The 15,450-nt window shown below is 44.6% G+C and overlaps 1 protein-coding gene across 6 annotated transcripts in view; it reads left to right on the top strand.

Moving 5' to 3' along the window:
- The window catches only part of SGMS1 (sphingomyelin synthase 1), a 179,565-nt gene that overhangs the window by 125,165 nt on the left and 38,950 nt on the right, over window positions 1-15,450 (top strand). Inside the window, exon 1 of one of the 6 annotated variants that reach the window (XM_032883016.1) lies at window positions 507-528. The exons of the other annotated variants lie outside the window; for them this stretch is intronic. The gene's annotated coding sequence lies outside the window, so the exon portion shown is untranslated. Of the gene's footprint in view, window positions 1-506; window positions 529-15,450 lie in introns of those variants that run through there. 6 annotated transcript variants of the gene reach the window in all.

The following is a 15,450-nucleotide window of genomic DNA, read 5'->3' as shown; positions in this document are numbered from 1 at the left end:
TTGTGCTCACTCGCTGAGCAAGTGTTTACTATTGGAGCCAGAGGAACCTTGCTGGCCAGGAGCGTGGTGTGTGTTCCTGGGGCTCCCAGAGTGTCCCGGACACTGTTCAGTGCTTCGTACGTGCTTATTAGTAAATGGTTTTGTTCTCATGATGTGACTTGGCTCTTAGAGATATGGATAATTTTCAGTCCTTAGCTCTTAGTGTGGCTCTGTTTATACCAAAGAGAAAAGCTCACTAGGAGTATAAATAGAAGGTGTATTTGAGCACGCGTCTTCAGCGTGGTTGCTGTGCCTGTCGCCCTTGCCAGGGTGCGTGGGTCATCTGCTTTCTGAACGCTGACCAAGTCCCCTTTATGGACAAGGAGTCTCTGGAACGTGCCCGAGGTCGGCGCAAGCAGGGCTTATTTTAGACGAGGACCTTACATTCTGTGTTTAGTAACTTGATTCCCCCAACATAGGCGTGGAACACAATGCAGAAATGGTGTGGCCACCCGCAGGAACGCCCCTGACCGCCCCTGTTACTTACTGGTAAGAACATAGTTTTCAGAAATAATTTGGAAAGCCACTTTTGGCACTTTTAGTTACTAAATACCCTCCTTATCGAGAGATTGTTTCCCCCCAAATGTAGGGTACAATTGCCATTCTTAGTCATTTTCCAGTTTCGATCTTCACGGCTGCGGTTTTGTCCTTTTACAAATGAAATCCATAGTTTCCCTTGCTCCTTGTTTCTCTTTTATGCCGAAATAACCTGTGACATTTGGGAGTTAAATTGTTTGATCCCACAGTTTGCATCCTTAGCTCATTTGACAAGACGGTGAAATGCTTTTAATGAGCTGGGCCCACTTTTCAGGTTATGATAACATAATGTTCTCGTTGGACGTGTTACTGACATTTTGTCAAATGGTTTAGGTTGTTAATGCATGCAGAATTTGGGGGTGGAAGTGAGCATTCCATGATCTGGGCATTAAAAAAAATACAGCTTAGGACCGACGCCTGCAGCTCTGTTCCAGTGGCCAGGCTCTGTTAGGGGAGGGGTGCTTAGTGACGGGCCATCTCGCCATCCTGTTGATCGGGTCTGCCTGATTCCCCTGTCCTGCCCCAGCCAGGCCTCAGCTGCGACTTCAGATGAACGAACAGTCTATCCATAAAGAACCTTGTTCTCGTTCTTTCTGAAGCCACTGGGAAACGCCTGTAAGGTGTCCTGTTGCCCACGATGGTACTGTGTCCCCCACTGTGACACTCTTACCAACCTGACCCAGCATCCTCCCTGGGGGATTTTGGTCACTTTGAAAAAAAAGGAAGGGCTTTATTTTAGGTGGGAAATGACTGTGTTTATAATCCGGAGGGGAAAGTCGTATTTTTACTCTAATTCATTGTGTAAATATGAAATTATAAATTGTCTCTGATTACGTTCAGTTTTGCATTTTGTGACGTTAACTCTGGATTTTCTTTTTACTTTGCCTGTGGCAAAGAATAAAAACTGAGCTACCTCTTTGAACCTTCTCCTTAAGCATAACAATTGGATGGCCTATTCCTTTTGCGTTCCTTTTGCAATTTTTGCATGCTTAAGTTCTTAAGTCAGTATGGCTGGTGTCATTATCTTTTCCTACTAAAGGAGAAAGCGGTATAATTAAAGGATGTATGTTTTCCCATCTGAAAATCCTAGCTGTATTTCTTTTTAAGAGGTTATTTTTAATGATTTTTTGATGATGTATTTTATGGATTTATTCTCTTTTTATAGGTGAGAGAAAATGAGTTTTCAGGAGCATAATCTATTTATTGTCACACTGTGAAGAATCTGGATTTAAGACCAGTGTTCTTAGAGTCAGATACAGGCAACTGCCTTCCTTATCCAGTATTTATTTTTTCATTCATGGAGCAGAGATTTATATTGAGTGCCGAGCATGGTGCTAGCTCCTGGGATACTGTAGCGGAAAAATACAAGGGGCCTTCCTTCACGGAGCTTCCGTTGGTGGTAGGACAGAAAGACACTCACTAAGGGAGATGATGTGGGTCAGGGGATGATCACAGAGGGTTGTCAGAAGAGATCACGTAGGAGTGGAGACCTGGAAGGTGAGTGAAGAAGAAGGTGACCGGGTCCTGGGTTGCAATAACTGTTCAAAGGTCCTGAGGCCGTCAGGAACTAGAAGCAGACTCCCGTAATTAAAGTGTGCGGGGGCGGCACTTGGCTGTACAAGGGCAGGAAGGGTCTTGTAAGCTATGTTAACAGTTGAGAGTGGGTTTTATTCTCAGAGTGGCGGGAAGCGCTGTAGGATTTCAAAGATGGGAGTCACAGAGTTTAAGAAATTCTTGTTGCCGCCTTATGGAGAATGCAGTTGGGAGTTGGGTGGGAGGTGAGCAGAGGAGGTCGAGGCAGGAATTCCCCTGAGGTGTGGCGTGGAGCCACAGTGGTTGTGTGGAAGGAGGGAGATATGAATGGGTTCAGGATACTTCAGAGGTGGGATTGACAGAATGTGCAGTTGCTGGAGGGTTTTGTTTTGTTTTGTTTTTTGTCTTAATTATGGTTCTTTTTCATCTTCGGCAGCTCAGTAGCTGTCATTGTTTTTCATTGGTGAGATTGAATTTTTTTTCCTCCACGTTTGTTGGTTGGCTGTGCGTGTGGGATTGGCCTACTTGTAATCTTTGTTTAAAGTCTTTTCCTTAACTGATTTTTTAGGAGTTCTTTGTACTTGCAATCTGGGATAGATAAAAACTGTTTTGCCTGGTGTTTTCACTTGTGAAGTGTTTGGCCGAGTGTTTCCATGGTGGTTTGTCCAATGCCGTGGTTCGTACTTGGTGTCACGTTTGTGTTAGTGTTAGAGACTTCGTAAATGCAGGTGAACTTGAGAGGACACTTCATGACCCATTCACAATGTACTTCACCATGACACAGCACAGGGATATACATTCGAAGCTTGTTGAGAGTAAGGAACATATTTGAACAGAGAGCAAACTGTTGGGACATAGACGAAAGGGGTGAAGGAGGGTGGGAGGTACAGACTTCCAGTTACCGAATGAATGAGCCACCGGCATGAAGGCGTCGGCACAGGGAACAGTCACTGGTACTGAGTAGTGTCCTGAGCTGATGGATGGGAGCTACACTGGAGTTGAGCGCAACGTCACACATAAAGAGGTTGAATCACTGTGTCATACCCCTGAAACTCATGTCACATTGTGTGTCAGCTGTCTCCCGCGTTTTTTTTTTTTTTTTAACTTGTATTTCACCGCATGAACTGCAGCCTTCGCTGTGCTTTTTCAGATCTTCTGGTTTTTTTCACCACACCTCTTGCTACCCAGTTCTACAACTTAGGTGATTTTACACAGTGTTTTTTACAGTTCAGCTGTTGTCATTGATGTGGGGTTATCATGTGCAAGGTTCTAATTTTGTTGCATGAGGTTACAGTAGCCAGAGAATAGAGCTTATTAAGTTGTTGTGTAGAGCAAGAATAAATGTCTAAGCGATTGTCTTGTTGGGTGAGGTGCGGGATGGCTCTGATTTACAGCATGGTTTCCTAGAACTGGACGCGGCCACATTGTTGATGGCAGGGTCTCGAAATGCACGTTAGAATCAGATGGGTCTGGTGGAAGTAACGTCAGATGGGGGGTTGGAAGACAGAGAGGTTCTAGTTCTTGTAATTGGATTGCCTCCTTGTATTGCTTGAGTGTGGGATCTCTGTTGGAGATGTCTCCCAGATCCTTTACTGCTTGGGAAGGGTGCCTGGGTGTGTGAGTTCGTGGACTCTCTGCTGCCCCCTGGTGGTATTCTACCTTAGTCCACAGCTGTCTCTGAGGCCCTTTTCCAGCTGTACTTTGGTGCTAGGAGCCACTGGTCCATTAATGGAGGAGTGCACAGCATAGCATAACTACAGAGCAGTTAAACCTCTATGTTGTATGCCTGAAACTAATGTAATTTTGTGTGTCAGCCATCCTCAAATGAATAATCATTTTTAATTTAAAAAATAAAGAAGCTCACTGAAGGGGGGCCCCTGGAAGTTTGAGAAATTATCAGATAGTTAGAATCAAGAAGTCATGGGCAATGGTGACCGGAGAGAAGTTGATGCACTGATAGAGACTCACTTTTTAAGAGTTGGTTTAGCTTTGGATGGGGGGAAATGCTTCATGCATCTTTTTCTGAGCATGGGAATAAAGGTAGAGGAGACCCCCACTTGCTTTCTTGGGATCCTTGATTCTGTTGACTTCCAGGGAACCAGATGGGGTCCAGGGCCCGAGCTAGGCAGAGGAGCATTTTGTGGGAGAATATGGCAGGCACGTGGGCAGTGTCCTCACGGGAAAGGCTGCCCAGCAGACGTACATGGAAACGCCATCAACCTCGAATGTACCCCTTGGGATGCTCTGTAGTCTGAAAATAGTTTACACTCCTCTCGCTGTCCATGGAAGTATTAGAAATTTATTTTGGGAAATAGACTTGAACTTGATTTCTCCTATCTGGACCTATGACTTGTTGCTAATTTTGGAACGCAGTGTTACGCTCCGGGGTCATGTTCCTTAAATTAGCTTTCCTTTTACCTCAGTGAGTTACATTTATTTCTGTAAGTTTAAGTTTAGAAAAGATTGCATAGACTTTTCTCACAGAAATGGAAGAGTTTTGAGTTCCGTGGTTTTTCTAATCCTCAGGGTACTGTACAAACAAAACAAAACAAAAACCTTCTTCCTTACAGATAAGATTTTTTATTTTGGATTAATCAGGAAACTGGTGTGTCCTTTCAGTCTGAGCTGAAACTGAGCAGTCCCCAGGTTAAACACTAAAGGTATACTTCAAATTAGTTGAGTCTTACTGTCAGGCGTGGGTCTTCTAGAGCCCCCACTGACTATTAAAAATGGCCAGGAATGCCTGGGTGGCTCAGTCGGTTAAGCTGCTGCCTTCGGCTCAGGTCATGATCCCAGCGTCTTGGGATCGAGTCCCGCATCAGGCTCCTTGCTCATCAGGGAGCCTGCTTCTCTCTCTGCCTCTGCCTGCTTGTGCATTCTCTCTCTCTCTCTGATAAACAAATAAAATCTTTTTAAAAAATAAAATAAATAAATAAAAATGGCCATACTTCTGAGTCAAATTATCAGCGCACATCTAAGTAAGACTTTTTAACCCCTTCTGGGCGGCAGAAGCATTGTGGGAGAGAAGCAGTTTAGGAACTGAAGTATTAAGCCTTCTAGGACGTTTTCATGGTGTGTGAGACAAGGGAACAATATATTTGAAATCTGAACTTGGGAAATCTTGGGAAAATGGTTACTGCCTATGAAATGTATCAAAATCTTATGGTGCTTTTATTCCGAGCATTTATATAGTATTAAAGAGGCACGATGGCCCATTACAGGAGTGCGACTAAAAATGCAGTAAAAATTCCATTCGTAGATATCACAGGGAGGCAAGGAATCCTCTTTTCTTCTAACCATCTCAGGTTCTTTGGCTGGGGCCCCATAAATTAGACTAACAAAACACAGATTAACTAGAGAAAGGCAAACGAGTTTATGAAAGTGTTATGGGGTGTACACAGGGGAGCACTTAGGGATGAATGACTGGAAAGAATGGTAAGAACCTGGGTGAATACAGCATCTTAACAAAAGAACATTGAATTTTCTGAGTAGAGGCAAGACAGAGGCTCTAAGACTTGGAGCTTATCCAGGGCAGCAAACGTGAGAAGGCAAATTACACGGGGAAAAGGAATGCAGGTTTCGTTTCGTGGATTCCTCTGGGCTGAGTCCCAAGTTGTCTCCCGATTCATGTCTGCTGTTCCCGGTGGAGGGGTGCGGGAGACGTTTTTACAAATTTGTGTCCAGCTTCGGGACAGCTGGGAGAAGAGCAGAGAGTATTCTTTGTCTCTGCTTCCTCTCGATTGCCTTCACCTGAAGATGAACCTTCTGCCAAGGCAGCCGATCTTGGGGCTGCATATCCTGCTGTCCTCCACACCAAGAACGCGGTCTTTGTGCTTGAAGTGGGCTGGGTCTCTTCTGGCTGGGGATGGAAATGCTCGTAAGGGAGGTGGAGGGCGGAGACTGGAAGCAGGTGCAGATGGGAGTAGATGGAAGGAAGTTTGACCAGGTTGGTGACAAGCAGTGAGACAGAGCATCCTTCAAGATCGTGCTCCCCTTTTTCCATTAGAATGATTTTTTTTTTTTTTGAAAGCAGGCTCCACGCCCAGCGCAGAGCCCAACTCAGGGCTTGAACTCACGACCCTGAGGTTAGGACTTGAGCTGACTGAGATCAAGAGCCTGATGCGTAACCAACTGAGCCACCCAGCGCCCCTCAGATAATTTGTTAATACAGAATAGTAATAGCAGGAACATATCTTCTATTTTCAGCCATGCTTCTTGGACATTTGACAGACACTTTCCATCTGGCTGGTCACATCCCCTTAAGTTCCAGGAAATCTGTTTTCTCTTGTGCCCTCATGAACTTCTGCTACTCACATATGGAACTTCCTAGCTTCCGTGTTTGATGTTTTTACCTTTCTTTTCGGTTCTCTATCTTTGTCTTTTTTTAACTGAGAGATTTTATTCTAACTTATTATATAGCGAATTTTTCGTATTTACCGTGAATTCACAAAGAGCTTTCTTTTTAAAATTCTCTGGATGCCTTTTTGTGTGTGCGCCATTTTGCTCATTGCACCTGTTTGAGGATATGAACCTTAGTTTTTCTTAACATTGTACCTCCCTACTTGGTCTTTGTCTTCTGTCTTCTGTTTTAATCTCTGGCTTTCATATTTATCAGAAAATTTCTTCAGACGTCTGCTAAATTTTATTTGTTCATATTTTAAAGGAAGCACTAAAAATGCTGTCTGGAAGCACTTTTCATGAATCTTGTTTGTTTGGATTTCAGCACGAGACGGTCTGTGTTCTTATAAAATGTCTGGGGTTCAGAAAACATGGATCGGTTCACCTGCCTGGAAGTTTTCATCCGGGCAGCCGGTACTGTGGGAGCCAATGCGATAAAGGGTTAGGGCAGGGCTGACTTACTAACATCTGTTTGCATCTGTTTTACTTAGTCCCTGTTCAGTGCGATGCCCCTGCTTTCTTTTTCTTTTTAAAAGATTTATTTATTTTAGAGAGGAGTAGATGGAGAGTGAGAGAGAGAGAGAGAATCCCAGGCAGACTCTGCACCGAGCAGGGAGCCCAACGTGGGACTTGATCCCAGGATGCTGAGATCATGACCTGAGCTGAAATCAAGAGCTGGGGCCCCATGATGCCGCTGCTTTCTGGTGCCCCCTACCCTGGCGACCGTTCATCCCCCCTTCCACAGAAGGCGGGTCCAGGCTTCTCAGCTAGGGGCAAGGGCGGGGGGTGGTTCGGCTGCAGGCAGTGAGAAGCTGGAGGGAACTTCTTAAATGGTCTTTCAACCAGCCCTTATTTTTAGCTCCACCTTCACCCCCATCTTACAAGGTCCCTGTGCCACCAGATTCCTCGTCCCTTTAAGGCTTCTCACCCTTCCTTGTTCCAGGCTGAGGTCCTGCTCCCTGGGTCTGCCAACACTTAGTCTACCTGCTCCCCGGCCTCCTCCTCTCCTCGCCTATTCTATTTCCTCTTTTTCAGAAATTCCTGCACACTCATATCGGGGGAGCTTGAAGAGGCAGTGGAAACTAACACATATGTTCAGTTAGACACCTTTTTTTCAGTCTGCGTCATCTTTTGATCCACTGCGTGTACTTTTCTGCCCCTCCCCCGCCGCACAAAAAAACCCCAAGACGATACGGCTGCTGGGTGGCATGAGCTTGGGGTTTGAAAAAACCTGTCCCTTGCCTTTAAACACATTAAACAGATAATACCTTACACGTTTGCCCATTTCTTGTCCTCTTATGAGCCCCACTTAACCCTTTGTTCTCTCCCCCTTCTTCCTGGGGCATCAGCCTGCACCTTCTTTAAACACACCTGTCTTTTTTCCTGCTAGGTCAGGTTCCTTCTTTAAGCTTACAACTTGCCTTGACATCTTTTGTGTACTCCCTTCATGGCCACTTCTAACGTACTTTATTTTTCAAGTTCATGGTCTGGCAAACTTCCTGTTTGTCGCACCGGCCAAAGTTCTCCCTTGTGGTGGATTATTTCCTCATGTGACTGGTAATTTTCAGTTCTTGTTCATCCTTGGCTGAGATGACTTCTTCCATGGGAATGCTGTGAACTCTTGCTGATGGAGGGTCCCTAAGTGCTGTTTTGTAGTTACTTGCCTTTTGTATTTACGTTAATTTGTTGGCTTGGAACCCACACCACATGAGTCCTGTGAGTTTGAAGTTTGCATTATTGTGTACTGATCTCACACACCCAACTTTTCCAGTCCTAGAGGGATTCTGGTTTAATTCAAGGTTTTAGTTCCAGTTGCCTGTCTGGATCTGGGCTCAGGCCATGTCCTCTGCCCTTGAATCTTAAAACCCCAGCCCCTGGCCACTAGGATCTATAGCTGGTATCCCTCCAGGCTCAGTGTTTTGGCTTCTTATGTTTCCCACTCTGGCTTTTAGTACATGGGAAATCCCCTTTCTGTACTTGGCAACTCAGTTTTGTATTAAAATTCCCACAGTTATATTTATGTAGGTTTTTCTGTGCTTATGTACAAAGAGGTACACATCACTGGGTCCATCTCTGCATTCTTTTTTTAAAAATTATTATTTATTTGAGAGAACATGTATGTGCACATGTGTGCACACGAGCAGGGGGAGGGGCAGCGGGAGGGGCAGGCTTCCCTCCCCACAGGGAGCCTGATGCAGGGTTTGATCCCAGGACCCTGAGAGCATGACCTGAGCCAAAGGCAGAGGGTTAACCTACGTAATCCCCTGGGCTCCCCTCTTTGCATTCTTTTTTATTCACATGTTCAGCAAACATCTATTAAGTACATAGTGTGTGTTAGGCTCAAAAGAGTCAGAGGCAAATGAAACTGGGCTTCCTGAAGGTGATAATCCTACAAGGATGAACGTAGGGGGTATGAAGGGCCTTATAGGCAGAAAGCACAACTGGGGCGGTGTACGATCAATGTTTGTGAGGAAAACTCCTACCCACTGGAGCGGGGGTATAGCCCAGGTCCACTGTCTACAGGGCAAGGCTGTAAGGTAGAGAAATCCCGGAGGCGGAAAGTAAAGCAGAAGCAAATGGGGAGCCTTTCCCAGGCCTCGTGGAGCAGATGAGATCACCACTGTGCACAGCAGCTGGATGCGAGAGCCAGTGGACCCTGCAAACATTGATGATGCCCCAGCATTCCAGGGTGCTGCTACAGTGAGTCTGGGTTCGAGGACAACAGGTTGGCCAGATGAATATTAAAATGTCCTGCTGGCTTCAGACATAGGTGGTTATTAATCAGTAAAGTAGAAGTAGATCATCTTCAGAGTTTTGGTAGTTGGGTTCTAAGAAAAACGCCAGGGGAAAGCCGTAGTGATTACTCATCATTAGAGGTCTGCAAGGTTTTTCTTGTAATGACAAGAGGGCAGAGTTTCCCAACGGTCTTTGACATTTGGCCGTAGATACCTGGATAGATGAGCATTGAAAATCTAGATGATGGAACAGTTTTAATTCTAATGGTTTGTTGTTGTTTTCTCTCTGGAATGATTGGACGTATGAGACAGAAATTTCTTGATGCGCTTGGGTTCCAGGATTTGAGCTTTATCTTTGTAGATGGTCTGCCTCATCTCCTGGGACCATTATGTTTTGGAAATCTGAAGGACTTGGGGAGTTAGTTACATAGAGGAGGCAAAGGTTCCAATTACTTGGAGAAATCTGCAGGCCCACTTCTTATTTTGGAAGAAAGGTAACGTAGGAAGCGTCTGTGTTTAATCTTACAGTGCAGCATCCATGTTTAAAAACATAGATTATGCTCGAATAAACACAAGCAGTATGTGTTCATTAGGGAAATTAAAACACTGAAAAAAATTAAGCAATTAGCTTATGATTTCATTGCCCAAAGGCAACAGAAGTTGATATGTGCCTTCAGCCTTCTTTCCTCTGAAAAGTTTTGATACATGTATGTTTACAAAAATGGTATTCTTGTCTTCTGTAGCCTGTTGAGAGACAAAAGTATACATATGTATCACAACAGCTATAGAAATCTAGTCCTGTCTTAATGGAGGCTTAGTATTCTGTTGTATGATACTGTACTTAATTCTCCCTGTGTAACTTTCAGGTGGTTTCTAATTCTTGGCATAATAAATGGTACATGGAATTTTCTGGCTACAAAAGGTTTATAGTCTGTCCCAGAATGACTCAAATGGAAGCTTAGGGTGTGGGAAGAGGGATTAGCTGGTCTTGCTGGTAGTGTAGGGCTCTCCTTGAAATGGATGACAGGGTTCTAACCATCCAGGAAGAAACAGAACCATGATACATAGCATGAAATCGACATGGCCAGTTTCCTATTATTATTTCCTACACACTGCTTTCATCAGCCAGGACTCTTCTCTTTCCCTCTGGACCACGGTGGGGCTACGAGCACTGCATGGGTCATTTTAGGGAGGGGCCACGTAAAGGGAGTTGTTCAGTTGGTTAAGTTACAGGGCAGCTGCTGAGAAAGAATAGGTGTCAGATACTGTGAAATCTAAGTGTCGAACATGGTGAAATAGACAAGGAGTAGAGGGGGGCAGGAGGATGGCACCAACTGAGGGGGCAGTCTGAGCAGCCCCTAGCCCCGTCTTTCTCCCATCTCTGCAAAATCAGGCAGTTCGGGGAGCCACTGCTTACGGGACAATTTTGTTTGCTACTCAGAGTTTGACTCTGGAATTGTGAACGCTGCATGTAATAGCAATTTAAAAGGACCATCTAAAGGTTAAGGCATCACGAACAATCTAAAATTCTTCCACCGCGGATTGAAGTTAATATGCAGGTGTTTCAGCTGAAACTGTGCAGTTGCTCTTATAGCCATTCCTTCTCTTCAAATAAATACAGTTTTATGAATTCTGCCTATTTAGGTTAACTCTTTGTGTGTTAAGTAACAACAATAACAACAAAAATCTAAAGCTAATGAGATTGGAGGAAAGCATTCCAGAGTTCACCAGATTGAGTTAGAGGACAATTGGACTCCTGTCTCCTGAGTATTGGAGTGGACTGCATTGCCCTGGAAGGTCCGATAGTCACTGCTGCCTTTTATGGAAGGTTCCAGGGATGCAAAGACCTTTTTCTGGACTTACTCTTTTTACTGAAAGGCGGTTCGTGTATTTCAAGACAATAATGTCGGTTTCTGATTCGTGTTGCTCATTAACAAAGCACCCACAGGGAGTTTCGTGTAAGAGGTCTGAACTCCTCCTCGCTCCCCCAACTCTTACCTTGACTGAGTTGATTATTTGAGCTAGGAGAGCAGACTTCACATATAAAGCCCATGTTGCTTCTCTTGTTTTTAAAGATTTGATACAAGAATCAGAACGTTTAACTCAGTATGCGCTTCTAAGACTGATTGTGCAGCACACTACTTTCTATTCTGATTTACCACTATCAGCAGGTAGAAACATCTGGAACTTTGCTGTAGTTTCTCCATTGAACTGGCAGCTAAGTTCACTCAGTCTTGGGTCCACTGTGCCTTAAAAAAATTGTAAAAATTCAATTTTTAATTTCATGGCACTTTAAAAGTTCCTTCACTCTTCAAAGAATAAATAATATTCAGTATAAAAATTTCTTCCATTTTTATGTCTTGCTTTATGTTACCCAAAGCACTGTCAGTTGTGCATGAATTCCTTAAACTAATGCAAGAAGCAGACGGAATAAATTCTTCCATTCTAGGAGGCTGAGGCAGTGGAATTGGAGTAAAGTACTGAGCAGTTATTAGAACTCAGATGTTCTGAGCAGTTGCTTCATGGGTACACTACGCGTTTTCTGGCATTTGAATTCTTGGAAACTTGAGTTCATTGTTTAATTGATATGGTAGCTTTGTGTTAATACAACAATGTCTTATTTCTAGACAACGCCAGACAATAAGATAATATAGTAAATTCTTTTGGAGTGGGGAGAAACACATATTCATAAAACATTTAGTTATTTTGTTTGGTTAATGTTTTGTTTTCATTACTAGGATAATTGCTTTAACCTGTTTTTCTGGTTCTAGAGAGCTGGCTTTGATAATTAGCTATAAATAGTTCGTAGTGTGTTGTGGCATATTGTCTGATGGGTTTTATGATATTAAAGCTTAAAATACCTGTTCTAAGAATTGGAGCCAAATTGTTTTAGCACATTTATTTTTCACTCAGTTGGGGTCTCCTAGAACCCCCTGCTAGGTTGGAATGTATAAGGCCTATGTGTTGTTGTCCTTGCCCTTAATCCTATAGGACTCTGTAGCTATTTTTTGGTTGTTGGTTTTTGGTTTTTTTGTGTGTGGTTTTTTTTTAAAGGATGCTTAGACTGACCTTCACTCATGTGAACATCTGTGAATATTTGCAGTGGGCGGCCCTGGAAAGCATGGTGGGTTTGTCTCTTTCCGGGGCTAACTCTATGCTGGAGAGTTTAGACACTGCACAGTCTCACTGGACTTCACCTTACTTATGGCTGAGACTTGTGAGTGAACGAGCCCTCCAGCTCCTTTTCCATTGCTCATATTCTGGTACTGGGGAATATCAAGATTTTATTCTCTTACGACTTCTGAGTTCTGAGTACCAAGTCTGAGGACTTGAGCTATGCATGGTTTCTGAACATTGTCCAGTAGTGGATTCAGGATGGCTTTTCAGGCCGGAGGTGCTGATGGTAGTTTTTTGAGCTCAGCCTAACCTACACAGTCTTCTGGGTCTAGATGTGGAAACACTTCTCAGAAATGCTGCAGTGTCTTTGATTCTGTTCTGAAGTGAGTGTGTGGGACCTGGAGGAAGTGATTCTCTCACCTCTCCTCCCACGGCCGGGCTTGGGGTCTTAGTTAAGTCCTGCCCATGAGCCATGGCCTTTGACATTCCGAGTACCTGCCAAGCACTTACTTCCAGAGAAATGACCTTTTTCCCTTTTATGCGATTTTGGCATCATCTGCACGAAAATAGCATCTATACCTTTATTTTCAAGCTGCAAAGCTTGCTTGAAAAACAAAGGTTTGCTTTCTCGTGAAATCTGGAAGGCTCTTTGAACTCATGTGGTGGAACAGTTGGGCTTTTGGAAGGGGCAGCCTCAGTCCGTATTCACGAGACATCACCGCAGGCCTAGTCGGGTGTCAGGAAGAAAGCAGGATGTTACCAGAAGAACAAGACAGATTTCTTGGAGTAATGAATAGCTTTCATTTCTTCTCCCTGATGGGAGCCTCCTGGCAGGAGCAGCCCGCAGGAAGCTGGGTAAGGCTGTACTTGATTCTGTTTTCCAGAGGAAACTGAGGCTCGGCAGGGTTCGAGGGCTCCATCAAGGAGGGAGATGGCCGAGTTGGGTCTCAGCTGCTGGCTCCCCATCTCAAATGGCTGACACACATTGTAGCACTGGGCACACAAGCCAGTTCCCGGGCATCGTTGCAAACACTGGTGGTGTCGGGATGCAGGGAGGAGACAGGGCTGGGAACCATCTGCAGGACTGAGGGAGGACGTGGCACTTGCTGGAGAGGAGATGGGAGAGTGCCAGCGTGGCTCTTAGAGAGCCGACTCTGTGTTGGCCGAGTTATTGGTGGGAGCCACTGGCCTATCTCACTGTGTCTTCGGAGTAACTCTCGCTGTCAGCAACTGCCTGCTGGATGAGTTCTGTATGGTTAGCGTTCCTTCATGTGTGTGTGTGTGTGTGACACAGAGAGAGTGAGTCTGATGAGAGTCCCATATCATCTCTGACCATGTGCTGTTTTCCTGTAGTAAAGATGGTGAGGTCTTAAGAGGAGATTATCTGACAGTTTGCTCAGCAGAGAGGAGTGAAATAACACGTTGGCATTGGTCTGGTCTCTGTGGTTCTGAGGGGTTTCCCCTCCTGGCAGACTTAGACTTCCCACATTGGTCAGGGGAAGCAAGGAACCCACCTGAGAAGCCTGTTCATTCCTTTGGGCCTGAACATCCCACCAGGAGTCTCTCTTTTGAGCTCTCATAGCCGCTTCAAGGTGGGCAGGGTTCCCTGGGCTGATCCGCTGAGGAGTGTTTAGGGCAAGACCCAGGGTGTGATGCCAGAAGATCTCCTCTCCCGCAGGACCGTCTGGCTGGACTTCCATTTGGCTCGTGTCCTCTGGCCACTGGGTGGTCCTAGTGATGACTCAAGCTCCTCTAGGGTGCCTGTCAAATGGCCAGAGTCCACTCCGGTTTCATATTTCTGAAGAACACCCACCTTATCATGTTCCTTGACCATCCAGATTGTTCTGAAGTAGTTTTCAGTATCAGTGGCATTTCAGTAGATTTTGTGTTCTCTTCCACCATCTACATGTTGACAGATGTGAGGGACATTTCTTGAGATATGAGCAGATGTTGAGTGAACCCCTGCATTGTGAGTTATGTGGGTGCAGAAAGACATGTTACAGAAAGCACTGGAACAGCAGCATACACAGAAGGAAAAACACCCAACCTTTTTGCAAAGTCTGGGTTAGCTTGAACTTTATTGCCATTTCACTGGTTGTTATTTGATGGGGAAATTAGGAATGGACATCTGTCCATCTTCATTCCACAATCAGATTTGGGGTTCGGTAGAGCGGAGCCTGGGTCTCATTTGTGCCAGTACCTCCCAGTTTGCTGACGGGAGTCACTGGGGAGGTGGCCAGGAGGGCAGACTTAGTGACATCCATTTGAGAAATCCTGCTACCTAATTTTCCTCCTGGAGGATTTTCTAGAGCTTCTAATACACTAATACATGCTGCCCTCTCTAGAAGATGCTCTAGTATGCAGTTCCTCAGACTTAATTCGGATTTTTTATTTTTTGAAAAGAGCATTTTATCAGATGATTATTCTACAAGGCATATGTGGGAAATACTGCCAGTACTGGTTACTAGCCATGAACCCTACGGATCCGTCCAGGTGTTTTTGTAGTTAATACAACATTCACCTTGTGAGAGAAAGAAGTTAAGCTCACTCTTATGGTATTTTCACGGTGAGAGTAGACAGTAGCTCTTGGATAGGATAGAAGAATTGAGAAAGGAGAAAAAGGATGTGGGATCAGCAGACTCCTCTCAGTGCTGGATTTAGGTATGGTTTTTAAAGCACTGACAACAGCCCTGTGAGGGGGTATTTGACTCTGTTCCTTTCACAGATGGGTAAGCTACAGCTCACCGGGGGGTTACCTGTGGGAGATCTTGAGTCCGATTACGGTCTGGCTTCTGCTGATGACATATTTCACTAACCATGGTGATCTGTTATAGAACTGGGTCTTTGTTCTTAACTTTTCTTGTTTTAAATTATAAGTGTTGCAAAAGTTGTACATGTTTATTAAAGAAAAACAGGTGGGACGAGAGTAGAAAATGCTCCGCATGGAAGAAAAAGGGATTCATTGGTATTTTTGCATGTTGTTGGACCAGATGGTCCTGAGGCTCAACGTTTCTGTGATTCTGTCCTATATCTGTTAGGTTGCTGTGTTTTATGTACACGTGAAAACATTTCTCCACCAGCTAGAATGGTA

Source organism: Lontra canadensis, unplaced genomic scaffold, assembly GCF_010015895.1.
Source record: "Lontra canadensis isolate GAN:19392208 unplaced genomic scaffold, GSC_riverotter_1.0 scaffold85, whole genome shotgun sequence".
NCBI lineage: Eukaryota > Metazoa > Chordata > Mammalia > Carnivora > Mustelidae > Lontra > Lontra canadensis.
Note: the sequence above shows the minus strand (reverse complement) of the source record. Positions and strands in the feature narration are given on the sequence as shown.